This window comes from Melanerpes formicivorus, unplaced genomic scaffold (genome assembly GCF_026170545.1).
Source record: "Melanerpes formicivorus ecotype bairdi unplaced genomic scaffold, bMelFor1.0.p_v2 SCAF_21, whole genome shotgun sequence".
Taxonomy (NCBI): Eukaryota; Metazoa; Chordata; class Aves; order Piciformes; family Picidae; genus Melanerpes; species Melanerpes formicivorus.
The window spans coordinates 12,077,133-12,092,187 of record NW_027142373.1 but is presented as its reverse complement, the minus strand read 5'-3'; the positions used below and the strand labels follow the sequence as shown (position 1 = coordinate 12,092,187).

The window sequence follows — 15,055 nt, the reverse complement described above, 5'->3', positions numbered from 1 at the left end:
GGCTTGGAAGCTCTCCACACCAGGAGACTCCACAACCTCTCTGGGCAGCCTGCTCCAGGCCTCCAGCACCCTCACAACAAACAACTTTCTCCTCCTGCTCAGATGGAACCTCCTGGCTTCCACTCTGTGCCCACTGCCCCTTGTGCTGTCCCTGGGCACCACTCAGCAGAGTCTGGCCCCAGCCTCTTGCCCCCCACAGCTCCTTTAGCTCTTGCTGAGCATTGCTCAGCTCCCCTCTGGGGCTGCTCTTCTGCAGGCTCTCAGCCCCAGGGCTCTCAGCCTTTGCTCCTCACAGAGCTGCTCCAGGCCCCTCAGCAGCTTTGTAGCCTCCACTGGACCCTCTCCAGTAGTTTCTTGTCCCTCTTGATCTGGGAATCCCAGAATTGGACCCAGGACTCCAGATGTGTTCTCACTAGGGCAGAGTAGAGGTGGGGAAGAACCTCTCTGAACCTGCTGGTCACACTCTGCTGAATGCACCCCAGGAGACCCTTGGCCTTCCTGGTTCTGACAGCACATTGCTGGCTGCTCCTGAGAACTTTCACCACTCCTTCCTGGAAACATGGCCAAGGGCTCACAGGGTCTTGCTGATATCCAAAGTTCCCCCTGGGCTCTCAGCTTCATGCCCAGGTCTGGATGTCAGCTGGGCAACCAGTTCAGCACATGCTGAAATGCTGCTGGTGCTTCCTTGCAGTGCAAGGAGCAGACAGCATCCCAGCAGGTGAGCAGCAATGTCCCAGTCAGACCCAGCAGGAGCCCTTCTCAGTCCTTCCTGAGCAGTGATGAGAGGAACCTCTTTCAGAGGACCCTCAGTACTTGCACAAAGTTTGAAGCCCTACAGAACACCCTGAGCCCCCCCCCCCCGGTTTTGCACTGGGGGTTAGACACATGGAAGCTATCACCCAGCTCAGGCTCATGCCAGGCCACCGCTGAGATGGGAACAGCAAAGCTGTGAGAGGTAGAGAGCCAACAGACTCCAGCTCTGCCCTCAGCCCTGCTGAGGGAGGGAATGCTGGCACCCAGAACCTTGACTTTCTCCCCTTCCCTTCCCTTCCTTTCCCTTCCCTTCCCTTCCCTTCCCTTCCCTTCCCTTCCCTTCCCTTCCCTTCCCTTCCCTTCCCTTCCCTTCCCTTCCCTTCCCTTCCCTTCCCTTCCCTTCCCTTCCCTTCCCTTCCCTTCCCTTCCCTTCCCTTCCCTTCCCTTCCCTTCCCTTCCCTTCCCTTCCCTTCCCTTCCCTTCCCTTCCCTTCCCTTCCCTTCCCTTCCCTTCCCTTCCCTTCCCTTCCCTTCCCTTCCCTTCCTCCTGGCTCATCTTCAGCCATTGCTGACCAGCACCCCCAGGTCCCTTTCCTCCAGGCATTTTCCAGCCCCAAGCCTGGAGCATTCCTGAGGTTCCAGCTGGGGTGGCTGGAAGTAGCAGCCCAGGATAACCATCACTGCCAGCATGCTCCTCAGCTTCTCTCCTGCTGAGGAAGGAGCTGCTGCCCCAGGCAAGCAGCACCTGGTGATTGCAGCAGGTCAGTGGAGGAGTGAGCAGAGACAGAGTCCCCAGGACACTGCTGCTGGGAGCAGCCATTGGCCTGCCCGGGGCAGGATGAGTCCCAGCCTGTTGCAATGGTTTGAGAGAGGCTCCTGCCAGCACTGGTGGATGCTGCCCTGCAGGTCAGACCCCACAGCCATTCCCTAGCTCCTGCTGCTCAGATCTCACAGGCAGGACTGCACAGCAGCACCTCCAGCTGCTGACCTCTTCTGAGGAGCATTTGCAGGTTGCACAGCAAAGCTTTCAGCTGCCATTTGCCCACCAGAGCTGCCTGCCAGCCTGAGACTGATGATGGTCACAGTATCACAGCATCACTAAATCACTAAGGTTGGAAGAGACCTCAAAGATCATCAAGTCCAACCTGGCACCACAGACCTCATGACTAGACCATGGCACCAAGTGCCACATCCAATCCCCTCTTGAACACTCTGCACCATGGTCTGCTGGGGCTGAGCAGCCCCTGGTCAAGGATGTGAATGGTCCTGCAGAGTGTGGAAGCTCCTTTGAGAGAGGCTAAAGCACTGTCATGGACTCACAGAATGCATGGGATTGGGAGGGACCCTCAAGGGGCACCGTGCCCAGCACCCCTGCAGTCAGCAGGGACATCTCCAACTAGATCAGGTTGCCCAGAGCCCTGGCAAGCCTCACTTTGAATACCTCCAGGAATGGGTCACCAACCACCTCCCTGGGCAACCTCTTCCAGTGTCTCACCACTCTCATTGTGCAGAACTTCCTCCTGATGTCCAACCTAACTCTGCCCTGCTGCAGTTTCAAACCACTGCCTCTCATCCTATCCCCACAGCCCCTTCTGCACAGTCCCTCCCCAGCCTGCCTGTAGGACCTCTTCAGCTACTGGAAGGCTGCTCTAAGGTCTCCCCAGAGCCTTCTCTTCCCCAGGCTGAGCAGCCCCAGTTCTTTCAGCCTATCTTTACAGGAGGTGCTCCTATGCACTGGGCTACTTTGAAGCATTGTCTTCTGTGGGATGCTTTCCAGGGGACCAGCATCACCACCCAGGGCTCACAGAGGAGTGCACTGGGGAAGGAGACTTCCTGTTCCAGTGCTATTCCTGTCCTGCCCTGTTGTCTGGGCTCCTTTCCCAATGTCTGAAGAGGTGCAACCACTGCACATCAGTCAGTTGGTGTCTCTCAGGGAGGGCTGTGCTGGTTTTACCATTCCTCCACAGGAGGATGTCCTGAAGACCTGATATAAATTGCTTTGAGGTTTCAGATTGCAAAAGAGGAGGCTGAGGGGAGACCTCCTGGCTGTCTACAGCTACCTGAAAGGAGGTTGTGGAGAGGTTGGTGCTGGTCTCTTCTCACAGGTCATTAGTGACAGAAGGGAGAGTGGCCTCAAGCTGCCACTGGGGAGGTTTAGACTGGGCAGTAGGAAACATTTTTCCCAGCAAGAGTGGTCAGGGGTTGGAATGTGCTGCCCAGGGAGGTGGTGGAGTCCCCAAACCTGGAGGTGTTTCAAGGTGGTTTGGATGTGGTGCTTGGGGCTATGATATAGAATAGAATAGAATAGAATAGAATAGAATAGAATAGAATAGAATAGAATAGAATAGAATAGAATAGGAATAGACCAGGTTGGAAGAGACCTTCAAAATCATTGAGTCCAACCTATCATCCAACACCACCTAATCAACTAACCCATGGCACCAAGCACCCTATCAAGTCTCCTCCTGAACACCTCCAGGGATGGTGACTCCACCACCTCCCCAGGCAGCCCATTCCAGTGGGCAATCATTTTCCCTGTCTAGAACTTCCTCCTAACATCCAGCCTAAACCTCCCCTGGCACAGCCTGAGACTGTGTCCTCTTGTTCTGCTGCTGGTTGCCTGGGAGAAGAGACCAACCTCTGCCTGTCTACAACCTAAGGTAGTTGTAGAGAGCAAGAAGGTCTCCCCTGAGCCTCCTCTTCTCCAGGCTAAGCAACCCCAGCTCCCTCAGCCTCTCCTCACAGGGCTGTGCTCCAGACCCCTCCCCAGCTTTCTTGCCCTTCTCTGGACCCTTGCAGAGCAGGGTTCTGGGTTGGACTTGGTGGTCCTGGGGGTCTCTTCCAAGCTGAATGTTTCTGTGATGCTGTGATCCACCGTGTCAGGGAAGCTCTTCACACAGCCAGACCTGGGAAGAGAGCACCTGGAGGGCAGCTTTGCTCCTGCAGCCGTGAGTCCAACAGCTGAGACTCAGCATGGAGCTGCTGGCCCTTGAGGGAGAGCAGTCCTCTTGCCCACCCATGCCAAGGCTGAGCTCATCTACAGCCACAGATCATAGAATCATGGAATTGTTTGGCTTGGGAAAGAGCTCCAGGACCAACAAGTCCAACCATCAACCCAGCACCACCAAGGCCCCTGCATCTATGGCAGCCTGAGCAATTCACCACCATGTACAGCCAGCCCTGAGCTGTGGAGCTGTGGCTGGAGGCCACCATGCATGAAGCAGCCCTGGGCTGCTTGGTCAAGCAGCACCACGCTGCCCTTCCTTTTCCTCCTCATCCTCAGGCAGGTAGCTGCTAAGAGCTCAGCCCAGGCTGCAAGTTGTTATCTGCATCTCACCACAGGACAAACATCCTGAAGGCTCCTTCTGGGGCTGGTCTCCACCTGCTTCAGCTCAGTAAATACTGACTGGCTCCTGCTAGCCACTTCCATTCCCCTGCTCAAATTCTGGCTGCTCCCAACTTACAGATAGCTCTGGGAAGCAATTGTCATTGTCCCCTGTGAAGAGCTGGTTCACTCTTGCCACATTCTTCTGCAAACCTGCTCTGGGCCAGCTGCAGGAGCAGGTGTTGGCTGCTGAGCTCATCCTTACAGCTGCAGCAGGACTGGGCTGGGACAAGGCAGAGGTGGCCAGCAGAGTTTTCTGCTCTAGTTTCTGTGTCTTTGGAACAAAGTGCAGCTGTTTGTGGCCTTTTCTGAGCCATTCATTGGAGCTGAATGAACTTCTGCCAACCTTTGGGTTCCTTTCCGACCCAGGGGGTGACTTTATGTAGTGTGCCACATTTCCTTTGGGGCTATCACGTGTCCAGAGAAGAGCAACGAGGCTGGGGAGGGGTCTGGAGCACAGCCCTGTGAGGAGAGGCTGAGGGAGCTGGGGCTGCTTAGCCTGGAGAAGAGGAGGCTCAGGGGAGACCTTCTTGCTCTCTCCAACTCCCTGAAGGCAGGTTGTAGCCAGGTGGGGGTTGGTCTCTTCTCCCAGGCAGCCAGCAGCAGAACCAGAGGACACAGTCTGAAGCTGTGCCAGGGGAGGTTTAGGCTGGAGGTGAGGAGAAAGTTCTTCACAGAGAGAGTTGTTAGCCATTGGAATGTGCTGCCCAGGGAGGTGGTGGAGTCCCCATCCCTGGAGGTGTTCACAAAAGGCTTGGATGTAGCACTTGGAGCCATGGTTTAGTTGCCAGGAGGTGTTAGGTATTAGGTGATAGGTTTGACTTGATGATCTCTGAGGTCTCTTCCAACCTCGGTGATTCTGTGATCCTGTGGTCTCTGAGGTCTTTTCCAGCCTGGTTGATTCTGTGGTTCTGTGATCATGGGCAAATGGTTTCTGCCATGCACTGCTTGGTGTCCCTGAAAGGCATCCAGCTGCAAACCCTGCCTCACACAGAGCACATCCAGGCTGGCTGCAGACACCCCCCTGAAGGACAATCAGTGTGAGGGGCTCACCTTGCAAGGTTTGGCTCATGAAAGCTGGGGGCTGCAGCAGAAGGAATCATGGCATCACAGAATAGTGAGGGTTGGAAAGGACCTCTAGAGATCATTCAGTCCAACCCCCCTGCCAGAGAAGGATCACAGGAACAGATCCAGGAGGGGTTTGAAAGTCTCCAGAGGAGACTCCACAACCTCTCTGGGCAGCCTCCTCCAGGGCTCCAGTACCCTCACACCAAAGTTTGTCCTCATGTTGAGGTGGAATCTCCTGAGTCCCAACTTGTACCCATTGTTCCTTGTCCTATCACAGGGCTCCACTGACAAGAGCCTGGCACCTTCACCTCCACACCCACCCCTCAGCTGCTGACAGATGTTGATCACATCCCCTCTCAGCCTTCTCCCCTCCAGACTAAACAGCCTCAGCCTTTCTTCATAGGAGAGATGGCCAAGTCCTTTCATCATCCCTGCAGCTCTCTGTTGGACACTCTCCAGCAGTTCCCTGTCCCTCTTGAATTGAGGAGCCCAAAACTGACCTCATGTTGCATGGTCTTCCCTCAAGCTTTGGCATTCTTTGCATGGCCAAGACATGGGCCAAGCCAGGAGCTCTAGGAAGCAGTCTCCTGCTTGGTGATTCAGCTCTGACTTGCTTTGTTCCCATGTCTGGCCTGGGTGGTGGCACAGGTTGTCTGATCTGCAGCTTTCCAGCAAGAACTGCCCCCTGGAGATGTTGCAAGGGTGATGTGCAAGGGTGATGTGCTTTTGATGCCTTGGACAAAGCATGGAGTGGATGCAGAGGAGGCCACAAAGATGATCAGAGGGCTGGAGCACCTCCCCTATGGGGACAGGCTGAGGGAGTTGGGGATGATCAACCTGGAGAAGAGAAGGCTCCAAGGAGACCTTGGAGCAGCCTTCCATGGCTCCAGGAGAGCTGGGGAGAGACTTCTGACAAGGGCTGGGAGTGACAGGACGAGGGACAATGCCTTTCAGCTGGAAGAGGAGAGATTGAGACTGGAGATGAAGAAATTCTTTCCAGTGAGGGTGGTGAGACACTGGCACAGGCTGCCCAGGGAGGTTGTGGATGCCCCCTCCCTGGAGGTGTTCAAGGTCAGGTTGGATGAGGCCTTGAGCAACCTGGGCTGGTGGGAGGTGTCCCTGCCCATGGCAGTGGGGCTGGAACTGGCTGATGTGTAAGGTCCCTTCCAGCCCAACCCATTCCATGATTCTATGCAGTTCCCATGCCTCAGTTTACCTACAAACAGGGGGAACAGTGCCATGTGTCCAGGCCATCACTGGGATGCCAGAGCCAGTGCCCTGCAGACTTTGCTAAGACCTCTGCATGAAGGATGCTGCTCAGGAGTGACACAAGATGCCTTGGTTGTCACGTGGAAGGAGCAGAGCCTGTCTGCAGGCTGGGTCAGGACCAGACTTGCACCTCTGAGGCAGTGTGGGTGTAACCACAGGGTGGCCCAGCAGCAGGTCCCTTCCCTGGAGAGCTCACACACACCCTGGGCTCTGCTCCAGCACATGCAGGGCGATGGCAGGGCCATGGAAGGGTTAAAGTAGTATCAGTGGCATACTCCCAAGGTGTGCTGTGACATTTGTACTTCCTCCTGTGCCAGCAGAGGCTGCAAGAGAGACTGCTGGATGCTGCTGGCACCTCCACCCCTGCCCTGAGGGGTCTCTGCTGGAGGAGCTCCTCCATGTTCCTCCTCAGGCTGGTTGGTCGCTGTCCTGTGATCCTGCTCCTGGCTGTGCTGTGTGATGTGGTCGGGCTGATCATCCTCTTCGTGGGAATTTTTGCTCCACTAAGCTTCTGGGACTTCTTTGTTTACCTGGGAGCTCTGCTGCTTGCCTTCAGCCTCCTCTTCTGGGTCTTCTGGTACACGTTCAACATTGAGGTCTCCTTTGAGGAGCTGGGTTTGAACTGAGCCAGCAAAGCCAAAATGGAAACCTGCACCTGAAGGAGCAGCATCACCTGTTGGGAAGCTCTAAAGCATCATCCAGCTGGTGAAGAGCATCCACAAAGACCAGAGGGAAGAGCCTGCTGGCCCCTGAAGCAGCAAGCAGCCAGATGGACTCTCAGGGGAAAGGTACCTACAGCTCAGCATGCCCAGGGATGCTTTGCTAGCGTTGGGGGATGCAGAGGTCTTGGCAGGGCAGCCAGACCTTCCTGCTGGTGACAAGTCCTCTTCAGGAGACAGACTGCAGAGTGCTCTGGAATGGCTGAATGGTGGCCAGGAGCTTGGTGCTGCTGAGATCAGCCTGCCTGAGTGAATGTGGGGAGGGGATTTCAGTGACAAAGGGAGGGGGGTTATTAACTGAGCTCTTCCCATCAGATGGTGCTGGGAGTTGAGGGTCCTGCAGAGCCACTGCTCTGGCTTTGAATCACAGAATGGTTTGGGTTGGGAAAGACCTTTAAGCTGACTGAGTCCAACCATTCTCTAGCTCCACCAAGCCTGGTGCTAAACAGGCTCCTGGGAGTGCTTACAGGCACTGCTGCCTTCAGGAGAGAGGTGGTGAGCAGCCTCCTGGAGACCACAGAACGTTAGGGGTTGGAAGGGACCTGGAAAGCTCATCCAGTCCAGCCCCCTGCCAGGGCAGGTCACACAGGAGCACATCCAGGCAGGGTTTGAATATCTCCAGAGAGGGAGACTCCACAATTCCCCTGGGCAGCCTGCTCCAGATAGTCATAGAATCATTGTGGTTGGAAAAGACCTTTAGGATCATCCATCCCAAGTGTTCTGTAACTCTAGCATGGTGCTGAGCCATGTCCTGCAGCAGCACATCTCTGCAGCTTCTAAACACCTCCGGGGATGGGCATTCAGCCGCCTCCCAGGGCAGCCTGGGCCAGGCTTTGAGATCCTGTTCAGGGAGGAAGTTGCTTTTAGTGTCCAAGCTAAACCACTCATGCCAGCTTTTGGTAGCAGAGGGCCAAGGAGCCTGGGTGGTCACCCAGAGATAGAATCACAGAATTGTCAGGGTGGAAGGGACCTCAAGGATCACAGAATCATAGAATGGTCCAGGATGGAAGGGACCTCCAAAGGTCATCAAGTCCAACCCCCTCTGCAGTAAGCCCAATGTCCTGCCCCATTTCCTTTCTCTTGTGCTGAGCAGAGGCTGCTCTCCCTGACAGGGGCTCCTGGGCTGCCTTACCCACCCCAGCACAGGCCCTGGCACAGGCTGAACTTCCCATCACTTCCCTCTGCGGGGGGTGTCCGTTCTGTGCTCCTCAGCCCTGCTTCTGAACAAGGCAGACAAAGATTCCTCCCTTTGCTTTTCTTACAGCCTCATAGCATCACAGCATCAGTCAGGGTTGGAAGGGACCACAAGGATCATCCAGTTCCAACCCCCCTGCCATGGGCAGGGACACCCCACACTAGATCAGCCTGCCCAGAGCCTCATCCAGCCTGGGCTTAAACACCTCCAGGGCTGGGGCCTCAACCACCTCCCTCCTGGTGACAGGCCAGTAGCAGGGCTCCAGATGCTGCTGACAAATTATTTGTTTTGATTTAGACTCCCTGGCTGGAAAGCTCTTTGCAGCACAGAGGATTGCAGCTGCTCCACTCTGCATTTGCTTTTAGATTTCCCCAACTCAGCCAGCTCCAACCCCCTGCCATGGGCAGGGACACCTCACAGCACAGCAGGTTGCTCACAGCCACATCCAGCATGGCTGCAAAAACCTTCAGGCAGGAGGCTTCCACCACCTCCCTGGCCAGCCTGTGCCAGGCTCTCACCAGCCTGGGCAGACAGAGACAGTCAACGGTAATAATCCAGGTCCAGGCTGTCCCTTGGCACCAAACTCTCTGTGTGAGTGGGGTGTGAGTGAGCAAAGCTGGCTGCTGGCTGGCACAGCCCAGCACACCACTGGGTGCCACTGGGCTGCCCATGCTGGGAAAGTCTTCCTAGTGAAGAACATATTTCCAGCCAAGGAATTGCAGCCCAGAGGGCCAAAGGCAGCCTGGGCTGCATCCAAAGCAGCCTGGCCAGAGATGGAGAGAGGGGAGTACTGCAGCCAGGTGTGGAGCCCTCAACACAGGAAGGACCTGGGCCTGCTGGAGAGGGCCCAGAGCAGACCACACAGATGATCAGAGGGCTGGGGCACCTCTCCTGTGAAGTCAGGCTGAAAGAATGGGGTTGTTCAGCCTGGAGAAGAGAAGGCTCCAGGGAGACCTTGGAGCAGCATTTCAATAGCTGAAGGGGACCTACAGGAAGGCTGGGAAGGGACTGTTCCGAAGGGCTGGGAGTGAGAGGATGAAGGGCAATGATTTGAAACTGCAGAGTCACAGTGGTTTACAGCCCCACACCTCCCAGGGTGCCCAGAGCAGGAGTTCAGCTTCACCACCAGTCTCTGGGTGCTTTTGCACCCCTGTGCCCTTGGGACTACCTCCTTCAAGAAGTTCCTTGATGTGCCTCCAGATAAGAGTCTGCAGCAGGCATGAGCTGAATGCTGCAGCTCAGCTGAGGAAGGGCAGCAGCGACCAACACCCTCCTTTATTTGTTCAGGGCTTTTGAACTGCTAATGCTCAGCCTGCTCAACCCAGCCCAGGAAGCCTGGCTCAGGGCTTTGTCACCACTCAATGCCTGTCCCTTGCTGGGTGTGGCCCTCAGGGACAACACCCGGGGTGCCTGGTGGCATCACGCAAGGAACCCCGTGGAACCCAGAGGGAACCCAGGGGAACTCCAGGGGGAGCCCAATGGGAACCCAGTGGGAAGTGGGTGCAAGGTCCCCATCACCACTTGTCTGTCCCTCCTGAAGGATGCTTGGTGGGGAGAAAGGTCCCTGCCAGCAGCTGACCTGGGGTGAATCAGTGCACAGCAGCAGCATGTGGCCAGGGGAAAGCTTTGGGGTGACAATGGGTGGAGGGTGATGCCTCAGCCACCCCAGGAAGTATTGACAGCCCTGAGCCCAGATCTCCTGCCATGTGCTGATGAGGCTCTGTCCATTCTCATGGAGGGGCCGAGGCCTCCAGTGGCCCCCACCACACACTGACCCAGTCCAAGACCCCAGGCTCTAGCATTCACCATCAGACACTGCTGCTTGCACATCCCCTCCTCTGGCTCAGTCACCCAGCTCAGGTGGCTCCAAGCAGAACCATGGAATCAGAGCATGGTTTGGGTTGGAAGGGACCTCCAAAGCTCATCCAGTCCAACCCCCCTGCACTCAGCAGGGACATCCTCAGGTCGCTCAGAGCCCTGTTCAGCCTCACCTTGAATTATCTCCAGGGAAGGAGCCTCAACCACCTCCCTGGGCAACCTGCTCCAGTGTTCCACCACCCTCCTGGTGCAGAACTTGTTCCTAGCATCCAATCTAAATCTGCTCTGCTCTGCTTTGAAGCCATTGCCTCTCATCCTGTCACCATAGGTAGGGCAAGCCCTGCTCCTCAACAGGACATGTGTGTGTGTGTGTGTGTGCACAAGGTGCCTTCAGGGTCCTTCACCTTCTCCAGGCAGCCAGCAGAGAGGGACCTGGGCACAGGCAGGACATGATGGCTTCAGTGTCCCCCATGCCTGGGCAGAAGCCATCACCAAGGACCAAATTCCAGGAGAAAAACCTCTCACACCAGGCAGGGAGCCGTGGGACTTCTCCTGCCCCATTGTCCCACCTCTCCCATGGTGGGTACCCCTGAGCCTGCACACCCCAGCATGTCCAGACTCCAGCTGTAATGGTCTCCAATGTCCCCTTTCCATCAGAGGGACCTTTGTTCCTTCTTCTGCTGTCCCAGAGCTCTCTGGGTGGAGCAGAGTCCATGCCCACCAGAGCCAGCTTTACCCTTCTGTGGTGGGCAGGATGAGTGAAGCACCTGTGAGTCCCCATCCCTTGGAGGCTCAGCTCTGTGCAGCACTGGGAGAGCTGGCCCAGGTCCAGCACATTATTGACCAGGAGCTTATCTTTCTCCATTGGGTTTTTGTGGGTTTGTGCTTGGTCTGTTTGTTCCAGGCTGCTGGGGGTGGTTTACAGCCATGGGCATGACATAGCCCAGTGGCACAGTGCCCATGCACGCAGGGCAGCCTTCTTCCACTTCCTGACCAGCCTGTGCTCCTCATGCCACCCTGCTGACCTGAACAGCACCCCCAGCTCCTCCTGCTCTGAGAACTTAGCCCCCAAGGGCAGTGGAGATGTGTGGGGACTCCTCCCTCATGACTCTCACACATGCTCAGGAACCTGGTGGGCTCCTACACAGCAGTTCCCCCAACAGAACCACAGCCTGGGCATCCCCCACCCTGCACCAGGGGAAGCACTGGGAGAATATCAACCCAATGATGTCAAGTGATTGCTCATGGGTCTAGAAATTAAAGAGAGAAAACATCCTCCTGACCTGGGCTGACCCTGAATATCCCTGGGCAGCCCCCAGTGTCCAGCCCAGAAGCTGACCTGGCTGCACACTTGAACACAGCAAGTTCCACCTAAGCATGAGGAGGAACTTCTTTACCTGGAGGATGGCAGAGCCCTGGAGCAGGCTGCCCAGAGAGGTGCTGGAGTCTCCTTCTGTGGAGACTTTCAGTGCCCACCTGGAGGTGTTCCTGGGTGATCTGCTCTAGCTGACCCTGCCCTGGCAGGGGGGTTGGACTGGATGATCTCTGGAGGTCCCTTCCAAGCCCTTCCATTCTGTGATCCTGTTTGTCACACAGAGTCTGCTAGTGCTTTTGTGCCAGCTCTGACAGGTGCTCAGCGGGCTCCTGAGCCCCAGTGGTTTGACTGTAGAGATTGTATGGGAGAGACCTTGAATATCATAGATGTCATAGAACCACAGAGCTGTCAGGGTTGGAAGAGACCTCAAGGCTCAGCCACTTCCAACCCCCTGCCATGGGCAGGGACACCTCACACTGCAGCAGGTTGCTCACAGCCACCTCCAGCCTGGCTGCAAACACCTCCAGGCAGGAGGCTTCCACCACCTCCCTGGGCAGCCTGTGCCAGGCTCTCACCAGGGTCTGTGTCATCAGGGTCTGTTAAGGTTGTAGTGGTGTAGCAGGAAGTGTCCCTGCCCATGGCAGGCTGTTGGAACCAGATGATCTTCAAGGTCCTTTCCAACCCAACCCATTCTATGATTCTGAGTATTTGCTTCTCTTTTCACTGTCTGTTCACAGGCAAGCAGAAAGGCTCAGAGTGTGAAGCTGTTGAGCAAGCAGATGAAGAGGACCAGCACCAAACCAAGACTGTGCTGCTACTCTTTCAAACCCATCACTGAAACCAGAGAGAAAGCTGCACTGTGCTGAGCTGCTGGGCACTGCCACCACTCTGGGCACACAGAGCCAGGGCACCCATGGATGGATGGCAGATAACCTCTTCACATTCTCTCTAAGCACATCATTGCTGTTGCCTCACAGGACTCAGCACCAGCAGCCTGGTAGCCATGGAGACAGTGCCAGCCATCCTGCCTGTGGGCTGCTGCAGGCTGGCTGGCAGGCTGGGTGGCAGGCTGGCTGGCAGGCTGGCTGGCAGGCTAGGTGACAGGCTGGGCCTTATCTGCAGACCCCACTGAAGGGATGGCAGGAGCTGGTTGCACAGGGCTCACAGCTGCAGGACCTGCCTGAGCTGCCCTGACTCCCCAGCTTGGGGACCTTGGCTGTGCACTGATGCACTCAACTGGAGGGGGAGGCCACAACATGGGACAGGACAGAGGTTTCCCAAGCAAAGTCCAGCTGCTAGCTAGATGAGATCTTAGGTACACTTCACCTAATCTCACCAAGGTGCCAGGGAATGTCTAAGTGATTCCTAGTGGAGTACTCAGAAGATCCCAGCACTCAGAAGAGCTCTGTTCAAATCCTGCTGGAGCTGTGGGCAGCTGCCAAGGCTGGGAGGAGATTTAGTGCTTCAGCTGTCAAACCAGTGGTGGCTCAACATGGAAACAAACTTCCCAGCTGACCTAAAGGACCAGTCTCAGGTGCAAGGAGGCCGAGAGACCTATATCTCCCCGCTCTTGTGCTCCTGATGCAGTGTTCAGCTGACCATAAGGACACTTGTGTAGGATGGAAGCATAAATAACACCTATCAAATGGGTTCATAGAGTCTCAGACTGGTTTGTGTGGGAAAGGACCTTTCAAACTCATCCATTTCAACCCCTGCAGCCAGCAGGGACATCTGCAACCAGAGCAGGCTGCTCACAGCCCCAACCAACCTGACCTGCAATGCTTCCAGCCATGGGGCAGCTCACACCTCTCTGGGCAGCCTGGGCCAGGCTCTTACCACCCTCAGTGTCAAACATTTCTCTTTTCTATCCAGTCTGAACCTCCCTCTGTGAGTTTCAAACCACGCAGCCCCCTCCCCTCGTCCTGTCACAACAGGCCCTGCTCCAAAGATTGTCCACATCTTGGATCATGGACACGTGGTTCACCAGAGGGAGGACTGAGCTGGGGATTCCCACCTTCACCACTGCCTGGGCAGGAGAATGAACCATGTAACCCTTCCTGGGTGGCATCAGGCCTCTGGTGTCCCTGCTGTCACTAAAGTTATCACTGTGAGCCAACAGCAAGGGCAGTGAGGTTTGTGGGCAAGCTGTTCAGCGTGGGAACTGCAGGCTGGGCAGGGTACCAGCAGCTCTTCTCTCTAGTTACCTGGGCATGAGACTGGTGGCAGGGCTGGCACCTAAGCCCCCAGCAGGAGCAGTCAGCTGGTGTCCCCTGTAGCCATCTAAACACTGCTTTCCCAGCCCAGGAAGAAAGGCTTCCTGCTCAGCTCCATGGGAGTGCTGTGCAGGACCCGCAGCCCCAAAGCACTGAAACAACTTCTGTGTGAAAACTGAGCATATCTGGGCCCTAACCCTGTCCTGGGTAAAACATGGACCACCTTCTACACCCAGGACACCAGACAGAGACTCATCATGCTATGAGCTGCCATCAAAAACAGAGGCTGACTTCTGGGGGTTGTAAAGTGCAGGGAAGTAGACATCAGGGGGGTGCAGTCTCCAGGTCTGTTCTGCTCTGCAGGAACCATTTAGGTGCAAACGTTCTGGAAATGCATAATTAAAGTTTCTACCTTCCTTTCTGAAGCTGTTTGTCCACTGAGGGTGGGGGGTGGGGAAAGTGGGAAGCTATGGCTGCAGCAGCTCCACTGAAAGGACAGCTCTTCAGCTGCATGGAAGGGACAACTCTTCAGCTGCATGGAAGGGACAACTCTTCAGCTCATTGGAAGGGACAACTCTTCAGCTGCATGGAAGGGACAACTCTTCAGCTGCATGGAAGGGACAACTCTTCAGCTCCCTGGAAGGGACAACTCTTCAGCCCTATGGAAGGGACAACTCTTCAGCTGCATGGAAGGGACAACTCTTCAGCTCCATGGAAGGGACAACTCTTCAGCTGCATGGAAGGGACAACTCTTCAGCTCCCTGGAAGGGACAACTCTTCAACCCTATGGAAGGGACATCTCTCCAGCTATATTGCAGGCTCTGAAACAAAGGATGAATATTAAATGTGACTGCATGTACACCCTGACCAAGCTGGCTGATGTTACTAATCTGGAAGGAAGTGTTGATCTGCTGGAGGGTGATAGATCCAGAGGAAGAGGCCTCAAGTTGCACCAGGGGCTGTTTAGGTTGGATATTACAAGAATCTTCTTCATTGGAAAGGTTCTCAAAGCCTGGCACAGGCTGCCCAGGGAGGTAGTTGAATGCCTGTCCCTGGAGATGATTGGAAGATGCAGAGATGTGCTGCTGAGGGACAAGGGTTAGCAGCACTCGGCAGAGTTAGAGAATGGTTGGGCTGGATGCTCTGGAAAGCCTTTTGCAACTGAAGCGATTCTTTGAGTCTCCGATTCGGTGCCTAGAGCCTTGTGCCTGCCGGATGGGCAGGTGTGGAAAGCCCACGGATGGCTGGGGGACAAAAGAAGCAGCCCCAGCGCGGGCAGGGTTGCCTTGTTAGGAGCCAGCCCGGAGAGGAGGTGAGCGGG

At 55.8% G+C, this 15,055-nt stretch overlaps 1 long non-coding RNA gene across 1 annotated transcript; it reads left to right on the top strand.

The window, feature by feature from the left end:
* The first annotated feature begins 6,808 nt into the window (after positions 1 to 6,808).
* On the top strand, positions 6,809 to 14,155 carry LOC137447818 (uncharacterized). Its single transcript, XR_010988932.1, has 2 exons — positions 6,809 to 7,262; positions 12,259 to 14,155. It is a non-coding gene; the product is annotated as an uncharacterized lncRNA (long non-coding RNA).
* The last annotated feature ends 900 nt before the right edge of the window (positions 14,156 to 15,055 follow it).